Below are 24,482 nucleotides of genomic sequence, written 5' to 3'. Positions count from 1 at the left end.
GTTTGAAAAAAGCTGATTCAGTTGTGTATTCCCCTCACATGGGAACAAGTGCACTGTCTTTCCATTATCTGTTTGAATGTTTGTTATATGCGTGTCTATGCACACAAATGGACAGTGCAGTTTTCTAGGCCTCTTAATGCCTTGTGCTTTGGTTCTGTGACCGTGTCATGGAGAGTCTCAGCCTGGCATATGAGCCATGTAATGGAGCTAAAGTGAGGAAATAAACACCATAGCTCGAACTTGCAGGTAGGAGTTACTGCGTTCTGCTGAGACTGTGAAGCCTGAAACCTTGCCAGAAGACTAGTCTTGCCTAACGGCAGTTAAACTCTCTGACAATGAGCCCTCTCCCATATGGGCTCAGTAGTGGTGGATGAGTGTAACCAGAGATGAAGAGATGTGTGACCAGCTGCCTATAGCCAGGCTGTAGAAAGGAGATATTCTGGCTCTGCATTGCGAATATGGGAGCTACGGATCTGATTTCAGGGAAATGTAAGGGAGTTCTCAATCTCAGTGCATAGAACTGAACTTTAAAATCCACAAAGACTGAAAGTGTATAAATAATTAACAAACATATCATTCCATTCGATTTTGCATGTATATCTACCTAGGTCTAGTAAGTGCATAGTTGTGAGATATATTATAGTAATATTGGCCAGAATCAGATTAGGAAAATAATTTAGTAGTCAGTGTTCTTTTATTCAAAACTGGTATAAAAAATTAATAGGCTCCTCTTCCTAATAATTTCAGTGCGTGATCTTTTCTTGTTGCTGCTGCTTGGCTCCGTGAAGTCCCCAAAACAAAGCAATTGAATACCTGATGCAATGTTTTTGTTTTCTCTGTGGTCTCTTAGACTGTTAGCTCTAACACACTGAAAGAATGGAAGCAATTGGATTTGGAAACTTATAATAATAGGCTTATAAGAAATGCATATATAAAATTATGTTTGCAATTTAAAAAATTTTTGTAATTCTAAATTGATTTCTCTATCCACTTTTCTTGATGCACACCTCAGCTTTTCCTTTGCCTCACTTACCTTTTCATCCCTGCTTTATTAACTTCACACTGTTTCCCTTCATATTTTCTTCTGTTTAGCTTCCCCCAGAATTCACAGGGTTTATTTTTCCAAGGATTACAGACTTCAAACTCTCAAGTGTTGTGATGTGATCGCTATCACTCTGTTCTGGCATTTTACTCCTGGCAACTGTCTTGTTCATATACATTAGAGAGAACATACATTATTTTGGGCTGTTACACTGCCTTCAGTAGTTGAATGAGTGAGTCTTCTTTTTTATTTTTTTTTTTTTTTTTTTTTTTTTTTTTCTGGAGGCCCTTAGAGACTGAAGTAATAGATAGGACTGATAATGCTAATGGTAATAAAGACACGAAATTCCAGGAGAAAGCTGGAATCTCTTGCTCCTCAGCAAACTAAAAGTAACTGAAAAGTTTTAAGTATTATGCCTGACGACTGTGTTTTTTCACTGGTATTTTTCTTTATGTGTGTGGAATTCCATGCCTGGCGATTAATTATATGGTCTAGTTTCCAGCTGTAGTAATCAGAATATTTATCATGAGGAGCTAGGCAAAGAACTATAGCATTTTAAAGCCAGAATAAGAGACTTCGGGTCAGACGCCTGAAAAATTTGATTGTGTTAAATGGCCAAGGACTATTTAGAAAGGTTCCATGATCTTAAGTTTCCTCTGCACATTGAAGTAAAATTTTTTTAACATTCTTAATTTATATATAGATCCTCCCGCCAAAATAATGCTGTTGGGTTTATCAGTAAGGTAAAAAGAGACAAAATTTGAAAGAGGCTATGAAAGCATTATCTGGTGGGCATACTTTGGTTGGTTCAGGAAATTGCAGATATGGCAAACATCACTAGATGGTGGATTTTGTTACTTTACTGTTTCACATTATACATGAGAAAGGATCCTCATTTCAAAACCTAATGGAAAATTTTAAGGACTTAAAATGTGATTTTTTAACTTTTAACATTTTTTTTAAAACTTATTTTTAAATACTAGGTAAATTTCAAGACAAAATCATTGAAATTTACCAAGACTGTTGGACCTACCCACCTGCCATTTCACTTACATTTGAGTGTTTTCTTTAGTTCTAAGTGCAAAATTTTGGTGAATACTTTCAGTGCAACAAAGAGATACAAGTTTCATGTGAAAGAAGTGGATTGGACAGAAATAATTATTAAACCATGAGGCATTATCCACATGCTTTACTTCCCACAAAGTAACAAAAGATTCTTGGAACAAAAGATTCTTTTCTAAAGGTTTTTGTGGGGAGGGGAGGAGAGGAGAAGAAAAACAGTACAAAAATTTAGAGATTAAAATGAGTTTTTTAAACACTGCTTAGGTATTTTATTTACTGTAATAGGCAGGAAACAGCCTGTTCACAGCAGGGAACTGAGTCTCTTTTACATATAAACACAGCTTTTTCCACTACTTTGCTGTACTTCAGGAACAACTGAAATGATGAATACAGTTTCTATTAGGCAGAAACCCCAGGAAATTGATAGTTACAGATTCTAGCAACTAGACTGGTGGAGTGTTAATGATTAGTTACTTTTTACTGTGTATTACTCTGATGAAAAACATTTTCTCCAGTATTAGTGGCTAAGGTAAGCATCTGTCTTTTTTTGTTTTTGAAGTGTTCCTGAAATTATAAAACCACATTCCAGAAGAACTGTAAATTTAGTGGCTTTTTTGGTGTTGTAATTATATGTTGTATTTCTCTAGAAAATGCTTGTAGATAATTGCTGCATTTGTACTTTTACAGGTGGGCTGAAAATGAAATATAGAGTACTATTGCTGAAGAAAGCATAACAAAAGATATGAGCAATAAATTATGGTGCTTGGTTCAAGCATGTAAAAGGCAATGCTTTTTCCAATCGCTTTGTTCGTTCAGCAGTTTTCCTGTGGACAAAAGGCAATTTTACACAGCCGAAAGAATAGTCATCGATCTGTTAGACAAAGCTCTGTGGTTATGTGCTATCATGACCCTTACATCACATATAATGGAAGTGTTCCTCTCATGTACGAAAAATAAAAAGGTTTTCTTATTTTCTTATTTATTTTTGCACAATGTATGTTTTAGTTTTTGAATGTTTAGTTCAGTGCCAGATTCCTGTTTGGGGAATGAGGAATGGCTTGCCATTTCTGCAGCAATAACTTGCTTCCTCAGCAAGTTCTCAAGCATCCGCCAGCAGAATCATATTACTAGAGGTCACTGAAGAGGCTGCTTCTGACAGAATGTATTATAACAGAGCATCATCATTGCTGCAGCTGTAATTTTTATTAACATTACTCATTACCTGTAAATGCCAAGAGTAATTCAGGCCCAAACCCTTTTCTCACTCTTCTCCCCACTACTTCCCTCATTTTCCTGCCAGCTTGCATATCTCCAGGGTTTCTTTGAAATACTGACCTCCTAAATTAGAACACCAAACGCAAGTAGATTTATTTAAACTTTGAAAGCCTTGTTGGCAGAGTCTTTTCACTTTGTTGTGAAATAACTTCTGCATAGGAAGAGCATCTTAATGTGGCATTATTCTGTTCATTCCTTTTTATCGCAAGAACAGCTTGCTTTCCCATAAACTTCAGAGCCTTATTTCATTAATTGTTAATGTGATTACTTACTCTACAGCATAATGAACTTTATCTGAAGTGTTTGGTGTGCTTTTCTGGCTGGTGCTCAAAATATATTACTTTAAGTGCTGAAAAAATAATGTTTTCTATGCCAGTATTTTCTTTCAAGTCATGTGAAAAAGTCTTGCTTTGCTAAATATTTACGCTGGTCAGGAATGGCAAGAGGAAAACTCTTACCTTGAAGGAGTATTCGTCAGGCATTTTGCTCACTGGCAGCAGCTAGTTCTGACACTCTACTCCCAGTTCATCACTGTGTGAGTCTCCCAGTTGTCACTGGGCACATCTATGTGGGTACACTGTCAGCACTTCCCCTACAGGGTAGCTCTGTCCTTCTGGGAAGCTGGGGCAGAAGGCAGCACGGTAGAGCAGAGCAGGGCTATGAAGCGCACTGATACAGAGCATTTGTTTACATGGGTAAGAAAGGGCAAACACGAGGCACTGTACGGACTATGAATTTACTGCAGAAAATTTGGAATCAGCTGGGAAGACATCTAGGTGCACTAATGTGGACCTGTGGCCCAAATGATAGACTGATACCTCTCTAAAGACTTCAGTAGCTACTGTGATAATGTGTTACTGAGCTGACTTGGTTGTGGCAGATCAATGCACGGGTAAGAATGAACATATATCGCTCTGCCCCTACCTATACAGAAATATTCAAAGACATCAGTGGACTTTAAATCAATGACAGATTAAAGCTAAACCCCTCAGGTGAGACAGCATAGTGTTCAGGATTAGCAAGCACTCAAAGTCCCTCACCAATGGTGAACAACCAAATCTCAATTCAAAACTGAATTAAAAGTGTAAAGAATTAATACAAGCACAAAATAAAACATGCTGTCAGTTAGACCTCAAAGTAACTTTTATTGTTAACCTTTTACACTAACATGACAATATGTGAATTTCAGTATTTTATTTTATTATGGGTTCAAACTTAAACAGAGGAAGGTCAGGTTAGATATAAGGAAGAAGTTCTTTATTGTGAGGGTGATGAGGCACTGGAACAGGTTGCCCAAGGAAGTTGTGAATGCTCCATCCCTGGTGGTGTTCAAGGCCAGGTTGGACAGAGCCTTGGGCAACATGGTTTAGTGCAACGTTTCCCTGCCAATGGCAGGGGGGTTGGAACTAGATGATCTTAAGGTCCTTTCCAACCCTACCTATTCTATGATTTTCATGATAGTAAATTTGCATTTGCATCGCAAGTGCATTTCTACACTAGAAAACTGCAAACATCTTTGAGATAAAAGCAAACTGCTGGATACAATTCTAATGGCTAGTTGCTAACTTAAAGTTTCCACTATGAATGACTTTTATTTTAAAATCTAGGGATTTTTTTCTAACTCACTCCTTTACTGATACTGCTACAGACTCTTCAAATGTCTTGTTTTTGGACATAAATGATTCCACCCTTCATGATGGCACAACTTCAATCTTCATCAGGTACATTGAGCTACTGATGATGAGATTTATAGATTACAAATTGCAACATACTGTAACTCTTGACCAGAAGGGATTGTAGTGATTAAAACCTGATCTTTTGACCGCATTATGGTATTAAATTTCCTATGGAACAAAAATACTGAGGGTATAAAAAACAAGGATAAACACTCAGCCTTTTTGTTATTATTATTTAACTACTCTAGTCACTGAACCTGCCCAGTTCCATTTCTGTAAATACTACACTATATGACCTACCTTGACCAATACATTTTACAAGCTGGAGTCCTCCATTAAACTTGTGAAATGACTTTGCAAATATGGCTTGTACAAAAAGCCAATAAGGAAAAAATAGTTCTCCTATGGGCCGTCTTAGCAATTCTTGCCATGATTAATATAAGCAGTTTTCTCAGTTTGGCTCTTCAAGGAACTGATAACTAAACAGAAATAATGATGCTAATTGATGGCAAAGAGAAATTTGTATTTTATACCATTGCCTGGAGTTTATGCCAGATTTACTGTGTTACTAAAAGACATGGGAAGGCAATGGTGGGTATGCAAATATTAATGTAACTTACTGAAAGTGCCAAATTCAGAGTATGCTGTCATTGCATGATACAGCAATGATGAATTTTCTTTGCCAAATATGATAAACAATGGTAGCCTAGTCTTTTTAGGTTTCTATTCCAGCAGCTATGCCTCTACATATGAGAAGCAACTCAGACTAATAAGAAAAACCAGTCTGCGTCCAGAATTAGCTTAACTATTAAAGTACTCACTAATTATATATATCAAGTGAATATGAATGCCACAAACACTATTGCCTAAAATTGCCGAAGCAATTGTCTTTCATGTTACTCTACATATTGAAGTCTCCCACTAGCTATTCACAGCTTCAAAACTTTTTGAAAGATCTTTCATTAATAGCCAGACGATGTTGTGCTTGTAGGATGCTGCTGGCTAGCATCTAGCTTCATTTAGACCTGCTATTACAGAGATTACTTCTTTTTTAAAAAATTGAGGATCATGGGAGAGAAAAGGAGTCTAATAATTAAAAAACTCCAACAGAACATCATGCCTATTCTCTGCTAAAAATGGTGTTCCTATTATTAAATACAAACTATTTTGTCCTTCTAATCTAGAATTAATTTGTTCAATGTTTCTATTATTTATAATTTTCTGTGTCATCAGCTGCTCAGCAGATTAACAATACTTCTTTTCTTTCTGAGAGTAATTGTAATGAGAGAGCTTTGGTATTCATCAGACTTTTTAATGAGGTTATTAATACTTAAATCTCATAACATCTGTTGAATCAAAATTTAATTTTTAATTACTACATACATTTGTGTGTTTTGTATATCTGTGTATGTACATGCTGTACATTACTGTAATTGGTTATATCACAGAGGCTAAGAATAACTCATTTTAGACAAGGAAACAGTTATTGTGGCATTGTTTTCTCTAGAATTAATATATTATAGACATTCTGATCTTTTGGCTATTGATCAGGGAACTCTTTAATTGCTATTCCCTAAATTTAACGTTTTATAAACTAATTCAAAACCTGTTCAAGTCAATGAAGAAAGTCCTACTGATTTCAATAGCTGTTGTGTCAAGTCATTAACATGTTTTATTACTACATCTCTGTGTTCCTTAAGAAAATGTCTTTTAATACTATCAGAAATGAAGGTCAAAAAGGAACAGTGCACAATAAGAAGGATACATAGCTACTTCAAGTGAATTACTCTCAGACGATGCAGAATTTGTATTGGGCCAAAAGAAATGTGACCTTTTGTTTCCCAAACCTAAAAGTCCATTCAGCATAACTGGAAAATATTTTGGCCTTGACCCAGCAATGCACTCAGACAAGTGCTTATCTTTAACCATGTGAATACACCCATCTGAGCCAATGGAAAACTCCAGTCCACATGTCTGGCTGTTTTCTGCCTGGGTGGATGTCGGGGTTTAAGCCCAGCCGGTAACGCAAAGCCACACAGCCACTCACTCACTCCCCCTCCCTTCTTCCCCACCCCTGCTCATGGAGGGGTGGGGAGGAGAATCAAAAGAATGTAAATCCCACAGGTTGAGATAAGAACAGTCTAGTAACTAAGGTATAATACAAAACTAGTACTGCTACCACCAATAATAATGATAAGGGAAATAACAAGGGCAGAGAATATAAAACTAAAAGGGGAAAAGGAAAAGAAAACAATAAACACAAGTGATGCACAATACAATTGCTCGCCACCCACCGGCTGATACCCAGCCCTACCTGAGCAGTGATCTGGGCCTTCCAGGTCACTCCCCCCAGTTTATATACTGGGCATGACGTGCTGTGGTATGGAATACCCCTTTGGGTAGTTTGGATCAGGTGTCCTGTCTCTGCTTCCTCCCAGCTTCCTGTGTCCCTCCTCCCTGGCAGAGCATAAGACTGAAAAAGTCCTTGATCGGAGCAAGCATTACTTAGCAACAACTAAAAACATCCATGTGTCATCAGCACTGTTCTCAGACTAAAGCTGAAAACACAACACTGCACCAGCTACTAAGAAGGAGAAAAATAACTGTTATAGCTGAACCCAGGACAGTGGATGAAGGGAGTAGGAATTTAGTAGTGGGTTCATGGTTACAGTCATGATTAGAGTTGTGATTAGGCCCAACCTCTTATCATGGGTACAGCCTACTTTATATCATTTCTAAATTTCTACTGCCTAAACTTGAAGACTTGATCTGACTCTCTTCTTACAGCTATGTGTTGGTCCACTGAAAGACCAATAGTTTATGTTCTGAAATTGAAAAGGTGGGTTGGGATAGGATTTATTTTAACTTTAGCCATCTGCCATCTAGCCTATGTTAGTCACCAGAAATAAGCTCTTCTAGGGCAATTTGTATCAGCTGTAATTATTTTACTTTTGAATGGGAGGAATTATCCTTTCAGATTCATAATTCTTTACAGAAGTTACAAAGGGGGATTAGAGAACTATCTTACTATGGCATCATAATTTTTAGATATTTAAAATTAGCAGAGATGATAAAGGCTGAACATAAATCTGTATTTTTAACAGGTGTTCTACTGGCCCAGCTGAACCTGTAATGAGCTAAAAATACCTTAAGCAATGAATTAGCTGCTATGGGTATTTAATGTATCCCATTTATACATATTTACACACACATAACCCCACATGATTGTTCAATTAAGTGCCTTCATTTGCTTTACCTGTATAGAATTCCTCAGTCTTTTCCCCACTAAAACAAAATATCAGTGAATGCACAAATACCCAATGAATCTATGTGCATCATCGTATTTAGTTCATGCAAAAGTTGATACCATTTTAAAACTGTGGAGCTAGATAATAGATCAATTCTTTAATGACAGGGGAAAACAAATTGAAATTGGTTATTATAGGTCCGTGATAACTCGAATGGCTACAAATTAACCACAGCCTGAAGGCAAGACAAAGCCTCCTGTTGAAATCAATGCCGTGAGAAAGCATGAAGAAGCAAAAAAATAAAAAAGATAAATTTGAATAAAAACTCATCAATTGTAGATGAATTGTAGGTAATATACAAGATAAGTTCCTTGATAAATAATGGAATCATGCAATGATAATGTCTCTATGTTGTGGTTTAACCCCAGCTGGCAACTAAACACCCTTGCTCACTCAGCTGGATGAGAGAGAGAATCATAAAAGTGAAAAAGCTCATGGGTTCAGATAAAGACAGTTGAATATGTAAAGCAAAAGTCGTGCATGGAAGAAAAGCAAACCAAGGAATTCATTCACCACATCCCATGGTCAGGCAGGTGTTCAGCCATCTCTAGGACAGCAGGTCTCCATCACATGGAACAGTTACTTGGGAAGACAAACACCATCACTCCAAATGTCCCCTCTTCTTTCTTCCTCCAGCTTTATATGCTGAGTATGACATCATGTGGTGTAAGATATCCCTTGGGTTAGATGGGGTCAGCTGTTCTGGCTGTGTCCCCTCCCAGCTTCTTGTGCACCGCCAGCCTGCTCGCTGGTGGGGTGAGGTGAGGAGCAGAAGAGGCATTGACTCTGTGTAAGCACTGCTCGGCAGTAATTAAAACCACTGTGTTATCAACACTGTTTTCAGCACAAATCTAAAATGTAGACCCATACTAAATATGGTGCGGAAAATTAACTCTATCCCAGCCAAAACCACCTCACTTCATTCAAAATACATAGCTTAGACTACACTCAATATATCAAAACCAAATTGTACATATTTTTAGTAATATAATTAAAACTTTATAAATTACTAAATTTTCCCTTTATAAACTGTTACCTTGTTTTTAAGGTAGGTTATCCACCTGTTTTTAAGATTATAAGCTCTTACTCTATTTTTTATTGTTGGTAAAATTATCAACTACTATTCAGCTTTGCTGGCTGTGTCCGCTCCCAACCTCCTCCCCACTCCCCACTGAGAGAAACAGAGAAGGCACTAATACTGTGGAAGCACTGTTCAGTTGTAGGTTGTTACCAACACCGTTTCAGTCACACATGCAAAACACAGCACTGTATGGACTGCTATGAAGAAAATTAACTCCTTTCCAACCAGACCCACTACAGTGTGTACCATAAAAATAAAGTTGCTTTTGACAGGTAGGTGTCCCATTTTTGCTCTGTTCTCTTTGTAGGTCTATAAAAAAATTTAATTGTAATTACAAGGTAAAGCTATCTAATCTCCTTGGGAACTCTTCTGAAATTGTCATGTAGTATGTTAGCTGTTTGAGAAGACAAATAAGGTTTAGAATGGTAAACAAATGAGACATGAAGTAAAACTGAAGGTCTATGTACTGGAAATTTAGAAAAATAGGTGAGATTCATATTTTAATTAGAGAAATTGTGATCTAAAAGAAATATTTTTATTATAGCACTGTCTTGTAAGTAGTATTATAAAATTCTCTGTAAGTAATATCAGCTCAAGTTAGACCGTCTCTTAGGCAATTTAGTCTAAAGTAAAATGTTACCTTAAAGTGAATGGAAAGGTAAGTCATGCATAATAAATATGTTAGCACTGTAACTAGTGCTTGGATCAAATAACTACCAAAAAAACTTTTAAACAGTAATGTGCATTGATTTCTCTGTTTTTTAAATTATGATTTTATGTAAAATGGAAAGAAAATAACAAGCAGAGTAAAAGTCACAACCGACTTACTAAGCAGAAAGCAGTGAGGTGCCAACCCTCAACACTTGGTTGTTTAGGGTGTATAATGCTAATTAAAGCTTCCTGATCCACAGTTACTTATGTATTTACAATATCTAGGAACTCCAAAACTCCCCCAGCATTTACTAGGAATAACAGTTCGTCTAACATGTAACTTCTCTAAACAATTTCTGCCTTTGCCAGCTGCATGATAAAATTAAACTTGCCAGTTATAATTCTGCAGTTGTCTTGACAGTACTCTGTTTAAATGAATGTCCAGTTGGCTGATATCTTTTTATGAAAGAATTGGTGTCTTCATCATTATTTTAGTATAGAAACAAAATATGAATTAACGGGAATAATATGATATTGGAGTCTTTTACCTTCTTAGTTGGGGAAGAAAGGTGATCGTGCAAACCTTGTTCATGCATGGTCTCATTTATTCTTACCAAACTACCCTGTTAGAGAGCTTCTCCATATGTTTTTCTGGCACAGGAATAAAAAGTTCAGTGAATGTGAACTATGTAATTTTTCAATTAATTTACAGGAAGGTATCTTTTTCACCTCCAAGAAAATACAGATCTATTTATCTTCATATGGAGAGAAAAATATACAGTCTGTCTACCAGTCAACCTAACAAGCTACACCCCACACTTTGACAGTACTGTCACATACCAAGTCTTTTGGGCTTCATTTCTGACATTGTTCACTGACTTCACTCAGGATCCCTGACTTTGCTCACCTGCAACTGCTGCTGTTTCTGTGGCACTCAACTGCTCCCACATTTTGCTCTTCAGTACAGAACAGACCAGTTGTGCATGACGTGCTGAGGCAAACAAGAAGTGAGGAACTTGTTGAGTTTGTCTACATGTTGTTTTGCAGACATTTGATTGTGAGCCTCATTTTTCACTCACTTTAATCTGAGTGAATGGTATTACAGTTGCTGAGCCTGAATTAATATTCTAAAATGCAAAATGTATTACCACATTATTACATTACAGAGTTATCTCGCATCTGTCTAAAAACACTGCAGATGACTTAATGCTTTGAGGATTAGGATCTTACATTGTCACTAGGAGACCCTGTTGATTGCAGACATTATTCCCCCAAATGTGAGTTTTTCCTTGTGTGTGTAAACAGCTTTTTGGAAAACCTTGTATACCATTCTCAAAGAGAAAATTTCCCAGTACAGATTACGTAGTGAAGGAAAGATTGGCTTATTGCAAGCTTTCTGAAGACAAGTCAGTTTATAAACTTAGATTTTTTTTATTTTTTTTTTTGTGTTATTAAAATATTGGGTTTTAGTTTTCAGTTTCATTCAGCAGACAGAAAAAAACATATCAAAGAAAAATGACAAGAAATATTTTCTGGCCAGAATAGCTTCCTTTCCCATGTTGGCACTTTTTAATTAGTTTAAAAATTAAACAGTTTGAGAAAATTTTGTGACTGCTGTTTAGATTGACACATTTACAAAGGATTTCAGTGCTCAGCCAGCTGGTGGTTTTGTCTGTGACTGTGTAAAGATCTCCTGTCTTTTCTGTCTTATATTCTAAGGTGTTTATGAACACATAACTTGTAATGTAACTTGTAATGAAAATGTAATTTAAAATCCAAGTAAGTGGATCATAAACTCAGTGAAGCAATAGTGAGGCATAGTTGCTTTTTATTCCCCCCTCTCCCCCCCCGGATTGAAGGTAATTAAAGGACCTTTCTTTCCTTTATAGTATATTTCTCATTTTTTAGTATGCTGCAAAGTTGAACAAGTATTATCCCCTTATTGGCTTGATTCTGATTTGTTTTATTTTGCAAATTTATCCCAAAAGGCTAGATTTGGAATGACCTTCTGAGCTGCCTTAGATTAGCTGCCTTTCTTCATCAAGACCAGTAGCATCTTTAATTCCCAGAAACAAGAATGTTTGTAGGAGAGAAGGAACACTTCCTCTGTGAGATATTTTTTGAAAGATTTAACAGAGATTTTGAAGAAAAGGATGCAATAACTTGCAGAGGGTACCATAAACCTTTTCACTCCTTTCTGTTCTCCTAATGATTATCTGATTTTGGGTTTAGGGTTGCTATTTATGGAAGAGTTTCTCCCATCATTTTCTCAAAGGTTGGGAGTTCTGCATGAGAGAAAACTAAAATTCATCTCACCAGTCATAACCACTGAAAGATAAAGTAGGTGGTTTTCAAACACCATTTTCCAGGGTTACTCCCCAGATGGGATAGGGTGGTAGGCAATTTTAGAGTTGAGTCTCCATCCCATCAGCCTTAATGTGTAAAGAATCTCCTGCCATGAATTGTAGAGGTTATATCACATCACTACCTTGGGGTAGATGTAGGTGTATGTCTTACACAGCTAAAAGTGGAAAGGCTGATGCTTATCCAAGCTGTTTCTAATATTTCAGAACATATAAATTTATAGTGTGTCAAGACCCAGCAAATTTAGTAATCTACTCTGTAAGCATACCTCTATGTTGCATCACTGCAGAAGAGAACTGGTTTTGGCTTCCTATTGTCAATCAGCCCAGCAGCTGGCAAAAGATCAATATCAGTGTTTACTGAAGTTCTCTGGGTATGCTCAGAAACAATGAGCTCTGGTGCCTTAGCATATGATAGTTCCTTGTCAGTATCTTTAATATATTGAATGAGGGAAGTTTCAGGGATTTTACCTAAAGACAGAAAGATATGATCAATATCCTGCCATTGAAAGTCCTCAGAAAGGACTAAGAAAAGATAAAGATATTCCATCTTCTGAACACTAGCCTGAATTTTATCTTCTAATTGCATGACCTAGGTAATCTGAGTTTTTTGTAATATTTTATCTGAGGTTTTCATATCATCTAAAAATCATTGTTTGAGTCTCAAAGCCTATGAAGGTGAAAGCTGTGACAAACTTACTCCTGTTTTCTCAATGGGAAGATTGTTTTAGGAAACAGTAATTTTTGATATTAAGACAAAAATAGTAGTTGAACATTAGCCTTCTAATTCCTTCTTCTGTATTTACTCCATTAAGACGTTATTGCTCAAATTGGGAAGGAGAGAATTAATTAATCCTGAGAATCAATTAATAGTTGACTGTCTCTGAAGAATAAAGTATGGACTCCTTCCATAGTTAATGTTGTAACTAAGTTTCCATTTAAAGGGTATTATGGATTTCTGTGTCCCCGTCTAATTAGGTATCATAAATGCCAGATGTTCTGTGTGTACAAAGTGGCACTGACGTGGGGATAGAAGTAACGTTATTTCAGTTACTTTAATTGTGCATTCCTATACTGACAGCAATGCTGGGGATTTGTTAAGTGCTTTAAATTAGAACCGTCTGGCACTGGAATACTGTAGTATAAAAGTTACCATTAAGGGAATTTTCACTAAAATTGTTGATGTAATTTTATACTTTTATAGCCATGTGCCTCATTTTGATTATGATTCAGACCCTTGATAGAAGGTTGTCAGAGCAGGAAAATGAGTATGTCAAGGAGGTGAGAAGTGAAGATTGTCAGGCAACATAAACTTGATTACTGTTGTCCTGATCTAGCTTATTAATGACAGCCAGAAAGCACTGCATGCACTCAGCTGACAGAAATAAGAGGAAAGGGTGTTCGTGAGAAACTCAACGCAAAAGATACCTTGAACCTAATGTGAATCATAATTGCCTTATTGTGAAGATAATTCTCTTTCACTGCACAAGGCATTGAACTTCTACACATCCACAAATTACTTACACATCTCTCAGATTATCTGATAAGTGAAACTTTGCATTGAAACAAGCAAAATTCATTCCTTCTGCATACAAAAGCAACTATTTTATGCTAATACATATAATATTTTACCTACTGATTTTCTGCTTTAAATCCACTTCCCACATAACATGTATTCTCAGGGTAACACTGTTTAAGATGAATTTGTGCTTTGTGAAAAGGAACTTCCCTGTAAACCTCTCAGAGTGCTTCTGGAAGTTATTAAAAACATGCCTACCTTTAGTTTTACCAAAACTGTCTTTTTGAACTAATTATTCTGCTGTTTAAAACATTACTGATTAAAAATATCTTGTGAAGGGAGAAAAAGATTTGAATATAAATTCGATAGTAGAATAAGCATGCATACAGCTATAAATTTTCTCGTATCTCCTGAAAAAACAATGGTTTAAGCTTGGTAGGGGAGTGATACTTTCAGTGGGGATGTTTACAGATTTCAAGTAGTTAGTTTTACCAGCTAACTGAAATAAAAGCTATAGAGACATGTAAATGATCTGATGAACTGAAGGATAATTATTTGCTCTTCACTATAGAGGATATTATCACAGACTATGTTCAAAGTCTCCAGAGTTCAAAGGAAATTGTTGACCATTCCATATTTGAGCTATCACATGGAAAAGGTTTTATTTTCTTTTTTTAAACACAGGCTTGAGGTCTGTATGATGCTAAGAACTGCTTGTTAGGACATGATAGGAAGAAGTGAAATTTAGAGTAGAGTGCTGCATGGGAGAACTTGATGTGCAATTTATAAAGATGCAAAGTCTGTTTACAGTCTTTGCAACTTTATATATATATATATATACACACACTTATTCATCTTACAGCCTCTAGAAAGTTGTCCCTGATTTTCTAAGAAGATTTCTCTACCTAAGGGACTGCATTAGTGTTTTAAAGCACAATATTAAACAACCATTATGAAGCTGAAAATGTAAGGGTTAGGAAAAGTACAAATCTACAAAAATTTTTGGAGCTAGATAAAACAACTTGAAAAAAAGACCACTTTTTCACATTTTTGTTGATGTTCTAAAACTGAAACTGAATGGAAGTAACAATATTATTTGTAATGTAGGTTTGACCTTGCTTACATACACTGTACCAGACCATGCTTGTTTACCATGTTCTGTCTTTCAGCCTATTTCATCTTAAAAGCCATCAGAATAGTGTAGGTAAGACTGATGATTTGAGCATGACATCAGGAAATATTTGTGTTTGTTTCCTTCATTTATTTATCTATATGTATTTACTTATTTACTTACTTATTTACTTATTTATTTTCTAGTTACATTATTTCCACAAACTCTTCACTGGTGATCCATAGAGAAACAACATAAAATACTAAAATTGAAGAATTACTGTTTTCTTCTTTTTTTTTTTGGTTTTTTTTTGGGTTTTTTTTTTTTTTTGGTTTTTTGGTTTTTTGTTTTTTTGATTTTTTGTTTTTTTGGTTTTTTTTTTCCTTTTGAGTAGGAGTGGTAAAAGAGCACTGCTCTTTAGTGGCTTGATAAGGGGAAATCCAGAGATTTCATTTTGCTTGCACTTTGTGTCAATAGTAGTGGAACTTATTTTTGTTAATTTTAATTGACAGTAATTGGGAGTCAAGTCCAAGTCAGTCTTCAGCTTCCAGTGCAACTGCTGAAGAGAGATAAGTGCTATCAGATGACAGTTATATTATCAAAACAGTTGCTGAAAATAGTTATACCCATTCTGCTAGCGTGCTTATTTCTCTGTATTGGCAAAGATAACTGGCTGAAGCAAGATAGATACCTAACTCTACATGAAAAGCTGAGTGAGGTGTATCGTTGAATATACAGTGAATGAGAGTCACTTAGGCTGTATTCAGACTGTGTGAGAGATGACTGACACAGCTGTTGAGAAAACAAAGCATGTAATAAAGATTTGAGAAATGTAGAGTTAACATTACTGTGAGATTACACATCCAGACTCCATAACAGAGTAGTTGTGATGCCTAATTTAGGACCTTCAAACAGGCAGTTTACAACTACTTTTCCGATGAGGTTACACAATGTAGGTATTAAGTGCTTTGAATTCTTGATAACTTTATTTAACAAAAAAATTCAGAATAAAAAGTCAGGAAACTGCCTTTACCATGGTTAGAAAGAGTTACTAGTACTTTAGAGTCTGATGATTTATCATTTGTTCAGGAGCTTATTTGCCAGTATACAAAATGAATTCAGAAGAAAACAAATAGAGGAGTCTGACAGGGTTGCTTTACAATAAAATATCAACAAGATTTCTAATCTTGGCACATTGCTGAGTCAGTGTGACACAGATCTAGTCATTTGATTTCCTTGTAACTGAAACCAAATGCAAATATTCATATTTCATATGTACCTAAGAACTTCCCTATTCTACAGATGTAGCAATATATAGTTTACAGCAGGGTTGCAGAAAAGATACCAGTATTACATGGATTGCTTCAAATCTGCTGATATGTCTGTTGGTTTCAGAAGTGGAGGATCTTGGCTGTTTACTTTTCTTCCATAAACCAAACATTAGCATATTGTTACTATCTCTTAGTTCTTTGTATCTGAGCACTAGCTTTCCTTCTGCTTGGTCTAGTTCAGTATATTACCATGCTTGCATTATTATCAGGAACCAGAAAGAATCACTTAAAACCATACTTAGAGGAGTTGACAGTAGATGGGGTTTTTTTTGTTTGGTTGTTTGTTGGTTTTTTTTTTTTTTTTGTAAAGAGAAGCTTATTTAAGAGTAGTAACCCTGTAATATTAAAGTCTTTCAAAGGAATTATTTCACTCATGCTCAATCTTCATTTGAACATATACACCATTGTAAGTCCAAAACACCATTCTCTGCAGCCAAGATTTTGTTTTTCAAACCCACACACTTCATATGCTTCTTAATGATTCATTCATTCCCATGTTGTCATGTCGATAATGGACCTGTCATCTCATTCAGCATGTTAGGTCTTTGCTGCCAAATCATTCTACATGTGTTTGTTGACTTGTTCTATTTCACATGCTCTGCTCTATCCTCTTCTGCCAGTTATGCTTTCTCCCAGACTTCTGCCTTTCCTGCACCATTTCCTGCTGTATGGAACTCTGCTGTGCTCTGGCTTGGACTGTGTGGGTGGCTGCTGTGATACACAGTTGTGAGCAATTAAAATTCTCATATGAAGGAAATTGGCCTCTGTCAGACTCCTGGGCCACGAGCACCTGCTGAACAGTGCAAGCATCACAACTTAATTTATAAGAAGTGAACAGAATATGACAATTGAAAGCAATATGCAGCTGTAACTAACATATATATCTATTTTTTGAAAACAACATCTTTTAAAATGAATAGTTATTGAAACATATGTGTGAAGACCTACGTTCTTTTTGATTCCTTTGAAACAAATAGAATGGTTTATTTCATTTATTATGTTGGGTTCTATAAAAGGCATGACCTTGCAAGCTGCTTATAGCAGCAAATTCCTGGCCTTATGTAGAGGCACATTAACATCAGTGTGTCTCTGGCTGGCAGAAGTCTACCCGCTTGATTTAGCGCAGAAGGGCTCAGCATCATAAAATCTTCAAGCCAAGATTTGTGCTTTTTACTTTCTTAAATAAAGAACCACACATATAAATAGTCCTGAATAAATAATAATGTCAGTAACTTTGGAGGATTTTCATGAACAAATCCTGCCTTTCCATTTTGAAAAATGCCACATCTGACGCAATGTTATAGGCAGTAAAGGTTTGATTGAACATGTTAATCCGAGCAGACTATGTTTGGGGGAATAGATTATCTTTATATATTGTTCTCCACTTTGCCTATCATTGTTTCTCTCTATATGTATTAAACAAGCATTCCCTTTCCCCTTCTTATCTCTTTAATATCGCACAGATTGCTAAAATAAATCTCAGATGTTCCTCTATTGCATCTCATTTACATCTGTTCTTGACAGATTTCTCACTGTTTTCAGGGCTGGCAATGTACTGAAAAATGATATGATTCATTATTATAAAGAAAACAAAAATGAGAAAAAAAGGGGAGAGGAGGTGGGGGATTTTGTTAGAGATAGTAAAAGATATATATAAAAGTGCAAAATTCATCCGAATGAGTAGGTGAACTAAAAACATCAAGGCGTAAGTCCTTGTTCACCTATGCACAGAGCTGAAAGCTAAATAAATCCACATTAGGCAGAAATGAATGTCTGCTCATTCATGGTGGGTATCTGTGCAGCTCTTCAGAAAAGACATGGCTGCACAGTTATTAGTATTTGCCTGTGCTGGCATAGAGCAAACAGCAGGAAAATCAGCAAAACCGCTTGGGCACATGTGGGCTTAATTTAAGCAGTTCATGGAGCCATGAAAATGAATACAGCTTTTCAGGAAGGTATTTCATCATCTTTCCCTCACACAATATTTTAAAAATATCCTAAAATTTAAAAGAGAAGTATCCAAAGAGGATAATATTGTGAAGAGAACAGAAAACTGTATCTTGTCCAAAATGATCATACCCTTACTTAGATTTTTTTTTTTTCAGATGACAAAAAATATTTTTTTTTTTTTTTTTTTTTGGAAGGCACTTTAGTTTGTGGGAACTTTTTAAAAATCATCCATGAAATGTCTCAAACTAATATAAGACTGGCCATACTAGCTCACATCAAAAGCCTATGTAGTCTAGCACACTGCTTCTGATGGGGACGGATAGCAGATATCTTGCAAAGAATAGAATAAATATAGAGCACATAAAAAGGTTACCTTGGGACTTTACCAAACACCAGAAGTGTGGAGGTCAAGAAAATCAAAGTCATGTATTAGTTTTGTGTTTTTAATAAATTTTGCTAAATTGTATTTCCACAAATTCATCTGCGACTCGTGTACACCTTAGTTACTACGTATATCATTGGGCTGGAGTTGGTTTCAAATTATGTTAGAAGGTTTCTTGATCTACCACAACTTATTTGTAGGTTAGAAGAATCTAGAGCACCAAGCAGTTTTGTATATTGCTCTGTAAAACAAAAAGCAGATGGTTTTTGTTTTTTGGTTTTTGTGTTTGGGGTTTTTTTTTTGTGTATGTTTGTTTTTTTGTTTGGGTTTTTTTTTTTTTTCTCGTAGAACATAATCTGAGAAACCTTATTTCCATTTAGTCTTCTGACCAATAATAATTTGTCAGTATTCTTCTGAGCATAAATCTGTTTGTTAGCCATTTAAATGTTTCTGCCCCTTACTAGCTCTTAAATATCACACTAACTGTGATTAACATGTAGCAAAACACATGTTTTGATGTTCCTCAGGTCCGTTTTATTCCTATTTATTCTAAGGCCATTAAAATTCTGTTCAAAACTAAAATTTCAGTAATTGATTGATAGATTTTTCTTTTTGCTGAGAGATCTTAACATTTTTTAAAAAATAAGCCTCAAACCATTCTTCTCTGGGGACCATTGGTAATTTAAGGAGGCAATTACCTCTTTAACCTCCTCCTGTGAAAGCTTATCCAACAGAGCAGTGTAATTCTTAACTAGAACTCCAGGGAGCTGGATGATATCCAAAAAAGTCTTAATCTGGGCAACATCAATATTTGTTCTATTAAAAGCTTTCTGCAAATAACATAACAAGGGAATACATCTAGGATTTGGGGTGTTATCGTATTTAAATTATTGTGTTATTATTACGTCTTCATAAAGTTGAAAAACTAGTAACAGAATTCGAAGATATAAACAGATCTGATCTTAAGTATATGCTTCAAAGATCATCTGCTATAGTGAAGCATCTTTATTAATGGCTGCATTACTTGTCTACCTCCTTCGCAATTCAGATGAATCCCATTGAGAGTGCCAAATGCGAATGTTAACTTGCATTCTCTCTTCTCCATATGTACCCAGCACTGATGTTGCTAACATCCTGTCCTATCTTTAGAGAAGCCATGCTGCTGAAGCGTAAAAAATATATAGTGTCATTTTACTAGGATTATTCCCAGAATAACATTGATCATGGAAATCAGTCCTAACAGGATAAGTTTACACTGCTGACATATTTGCATCTGCTTAATAAAAAACAAGTTAAAACAAGCATAAGCTGTAAAACCAGACTGCTTTACTTTTTGCACAGTGTCATGACACAGGAGAAAGAAAGTAGATATTCCATTTTGTTCTGAAGTTACTGTAGTTACTAGAACTTTTGTTTCAGTAATATTTCATTAATAAGACACCAAAGAGTTCAGGCAATGCAAATGATAGCACAGTCTCCCATTTTATTTTTAGCCTTAAAATATTGTAGTAATAAAACCTGTCATAATTAATTCCAACAATGAATCATAGATAACAGAGACGAAAAAGCCTTTAGAAGAATGAGATCTTTTGGTCCTCTCTTGAGGTCTATGGTGAGGACTGCATTTGTGAGGCTAGTTTTATTTTTTTTGTTCGTTTTTTCTTAAGAAAGACAGGTTTTCCTAATATACATTTTTTTCTGATCTGTTGTTATTTTTTTCTATTTCTAAATACCATGTCCCAGATTAATGAATTTGGTCCCAAAGGAACAAACTGAAGTTGGACCAAAATTGTATCCATATTTCATCAATATTTCATTTCCACAGAACTGGAACTATCCCTGAAACTTTTGCTGTCTTCTAACTTGAACCAAACCGGAACATTTTCAGTCACAGATGAAATGAAGTTGGAGCTACAGGGAGAATTTTCTAGTTTCACTTCTTGTTCATCATTTTCCTGTCAGCTAGTGCTCAAGCTTGCTTAAAGGAACAAATTTCATACAAGAAAAATCAGTGGCAAAGCTATGGCCAAGGCTATAAAGCATGTTACTAGGAAGTCACATGTTGTGGGTTGGTTGGGTGGGAAGGATAATACTGACCATGATAGGAGCTTTTTTGTTTTAAAATCAGCTTTACAGATGGTTTTGGTAACTACTTTCCTGTGACTTCTAGTAAAAGCCGAAACATCAATCACTTAACAGAATGACTCCCTCTACTTTCAATTTCCTACCTTATTCCGTAATATTTTGCCGATACAATACATCAGCAAATCAAAACAGCCTTTGTGGTTCCCACGGCAATCTGGGGAGGGACTGCAGTAATTCAAGTTTTCCTATGCTGTTCTAATATATATACTGTATTCACTGAAAAATTTATTTCAAAGAAACATAGGTCCAGAATAGCTCCTGAGCACTACAAACTACAATAAATATGCGTAAATTAAACTGAATGAAGAAACTGTTTCTTCATGTTAGTGAAGTGGAAGATAGCTTGAAGGTGGTTTTATTTTCATATTAGCATTTACAACTGCTTTTTCAAATTAATTTCTTTTCTTGCACACGTTATTCTGTTTGACTTAAATGGAAACTTTGCTATTGAAATGTGAACAACAATGTACTGTAGGTAAAAACGAAATTTCCGGGTTATATATTTTAACCAGAGAATACAAATAAAGCCAACATTTTAGAAGTTTGTCACAGAAGGGTTTTCATAAATCTGAAACCACAACAGGAACAAAACCTTAAACTCAAAATGAACCCTTGGTGAGAAAATTTGAACTAGCCTTTCATGATTGTTGTTGCCTAGCAAATTTTAAGAAGCATAACATAAAGTGACTATCTGTTTTGAAACAGAGCACAACCTGAGGTATTTATATAGCTCCTGGGAAAAGGTATGTCATCTGACATACGCTGGTGAAAGTTGCAAGCATCAAAAGTAAGTATAGTATAGACAAAAAATGCTGATAGCTTTGGCGAATCCCTTCTTTTAATCTTTGCAGCAGAAGATGAATGGACTGTTCACCTGAGGGCAAATTGGACATTCATTATTTTGTTATAGAAACTGGTACATGGGTATTGCAGCAAGCACTAACACTGGAAAACATGAAGATGTAGTAAAAAGACAAATAGATAAAATTTGGGATTGAGGAAAATGACCTAATCCCCAAAAAAGGGAAAAACAAAGTAGGCATATGGGTCATGAATGAGAATTCAGAAAAAGGAGTCATGAGCTGAGGAAAAGCCTGATGGTGGCTTTCAAGAGAAATTTATGCTAACGATGTGACAGAATAGAAGTGGAAGACCCAATTCATTCTATCATTTGTGCATTTAAGCAACCTTCACTTATCCTGAGGGAGAAATTAATGGAAAATCATAACTGAACCATGACTAGAGGAGTTGCAAGGTTCTTGGTTTTGCCCACTTTAAAAAAAAAAAAAAAAAGGAAAGAAAAAATTAAAAAGGAAACATTCACTTACATTTTAGCTAAGGCAATGTAGATGAATATATGAAAATACATTTTACTAACTACAAGGGTGGAAATGTTATCAGATATGGTTGATGGCAAATAAATTTTATGCCTGATTGATGAGCAACATCTAATAGACACCCCTAGACAAAGGACAGGGGACGCATTAATAAACATTTATACTTTGAGACATCTCCTTAAACTGTAATCTGAGCTGTGCTCACTTCATGTCATGGAAAATAGGATTAATTTTAAAGATAGATAAACTAACAAAGATAATGCCAATAAAATGAAAATTGTGTAGTGGGAACATAAGACAACAAGGTAAAATACCCATGTACAGTAAGTGCATTGCTCTCACATGTACTGCAGTGACATGCACTGCAGGGAAAAAAAGATTTGGCAATAAGAAGACCTAAATAACTGCATTTGTGCTCAATCTAACTGATTAAATGAGCTTAAAGCGCTGTCTACAAATATGCCCAATGAGTATAAGAGCTAAGTATCTAAAAATAAGGACTAAGAAACTGAAATTGTTAATTGTGGAGGCCCTATTCCTGAGGCAGGAAGACAGTATGTACAAAAATCAGATTATCTACAGATGCGTTAAAAGAAAGTATTTAGGTTTTTTTCAAATAACACAAAGAAACACATCACACTTGCTAACGTAAGCTAAGTATTGGTATGCTCCAGCAGAGAAGGAGACTTCAACACTAATGTATGGATATAAAAAGATCCTTTCCTTAAATATGCTGAAATGCATCATGTACCACTTGTTAAAGCTGCCAAAATGAAGCTGAGGTATCCCCTTTCTGAAGAATACAGATTTTATTTTTCTGTGTAAGTTATGATATGTAAATTGGATATAAATTTCAATGCACTTTGTTGATTGCAGCCGCCTACTTTGAAATATTTGTCAAATTTTAATGGAGTACAGCCCAGATCTAGGCAATCAATGTATTGATTGGATATTTTAAAAGTCTGCTTTTAGGCAAAATGTGGACTGTATTAGCCAGAGTCGAAGTTCAGGAAGGCATGGAGGATTTTAAACCACAACAAGAGCCTATTTCCAGACATCTCCCAGCTAGGTAGGACACTTTCCAAGGTAGAAATTTGTTTACAAGTATCAGGATAGTGATTCAGAAATATGTGATAGAAGACACACTACTTCCATTTGGGACCTGAAAAATGTGAGAGTAGAGGGGTTTACACACCAGATTTACTTGAGTTAGCTCTGGCCTACTGGATAGCAATATCTGTCAGAAGGATATAATTCAGTGGGTGTGAGTTTAAGTGACTTGCACTGAAGATTAGTTTCATGGCGACAGTCAGAGACTGGATGAAGGATCACATTCCAGACAAGAATCAATAATGAACCAAAGGCATTAATCATTTTTGTGTGGTTGTGTAACATGTGAGTGAGAGGCTATATGTTTTGTATGAAATATATGATTGAATGCATTAAAAAGCCTGAGTTATTTGAACACAGTCCTTCCAGGCAGAAGATAGTGGTTTTCCTCACAGCAAGCTAATCACTGGAGAACAGTTCAGTTAAGGACTAAGTCAATTGATAGGTGAAGGCAGCCAGACCCCTAATTTTACATTATCCAAATAAATACTCTTATTCCAGCAGTAGTTCTCGCATTTCAAGGGAAATCACAGGGCAAAGCAACAGTGCAAACCATGCCAGAGGTCAATTATATATGGCTTGTCAGTTCACTGAGGGCTTGTGTTTCAGTGACTGGAAGAGTGTTGCATATAAAAGTAGCTGGAAAGGTGTAACAAACTTTGCTTGGGGAAGGTTATCTGTCACTAATTAGCTTAGTTTTAGGAAAGAAATTGCTGGAGCAGGGATATGAGAAGCTAAAGTTCCCTTAGGCAGCTGAAGTCTGAACTGGGTTCTCAGTGAGAAAGAGTTAACCAAGCAGCCTGAACACATATTTGTTACAGCATTAGCCTCACAAACCTTTTTTTGATTGCCCTAGGAAAGGAAATTTTAGTTTAGTTGTATTATCTAAATTATTCCTAGGGAGTGTTTGTCCCTAGAGGAATTATATTTTTCTTTGTATTTCACTATTACTCTTAAATGCATTATATTCCTTCATGTATTTTCCCCTCCACCGTACTTGTAACTTCTCCTAGTTAATTATCATCTCTTAGAATTAATATGCCACCTAACCTTTTCTTTCAGAATATAAATAGAAATGTTAAATCAGAATGGACCTAATCCAAATTTCGGAGGTACAGGAGAGCTCACCTAAAATGATG

The sequence above is a fragment of the Strigops habroptila genome, chromosome 3 (genome assembly GCF_004027225.2).
Source record: "Strigops habroptila isolate Jane chromosome 3, bStrHab1.2.pri, whole genome shotgun sequence".
In the NCBI taxonomy this organism is placed as follows: Eukaryota; Metazoa; Chordata; class Aves; order Psittaciformes; family Psittacidae; genus Strigops; species Strigops habroptila.
Note: the sequence above shows the minus strand (reverse complement) of the source record.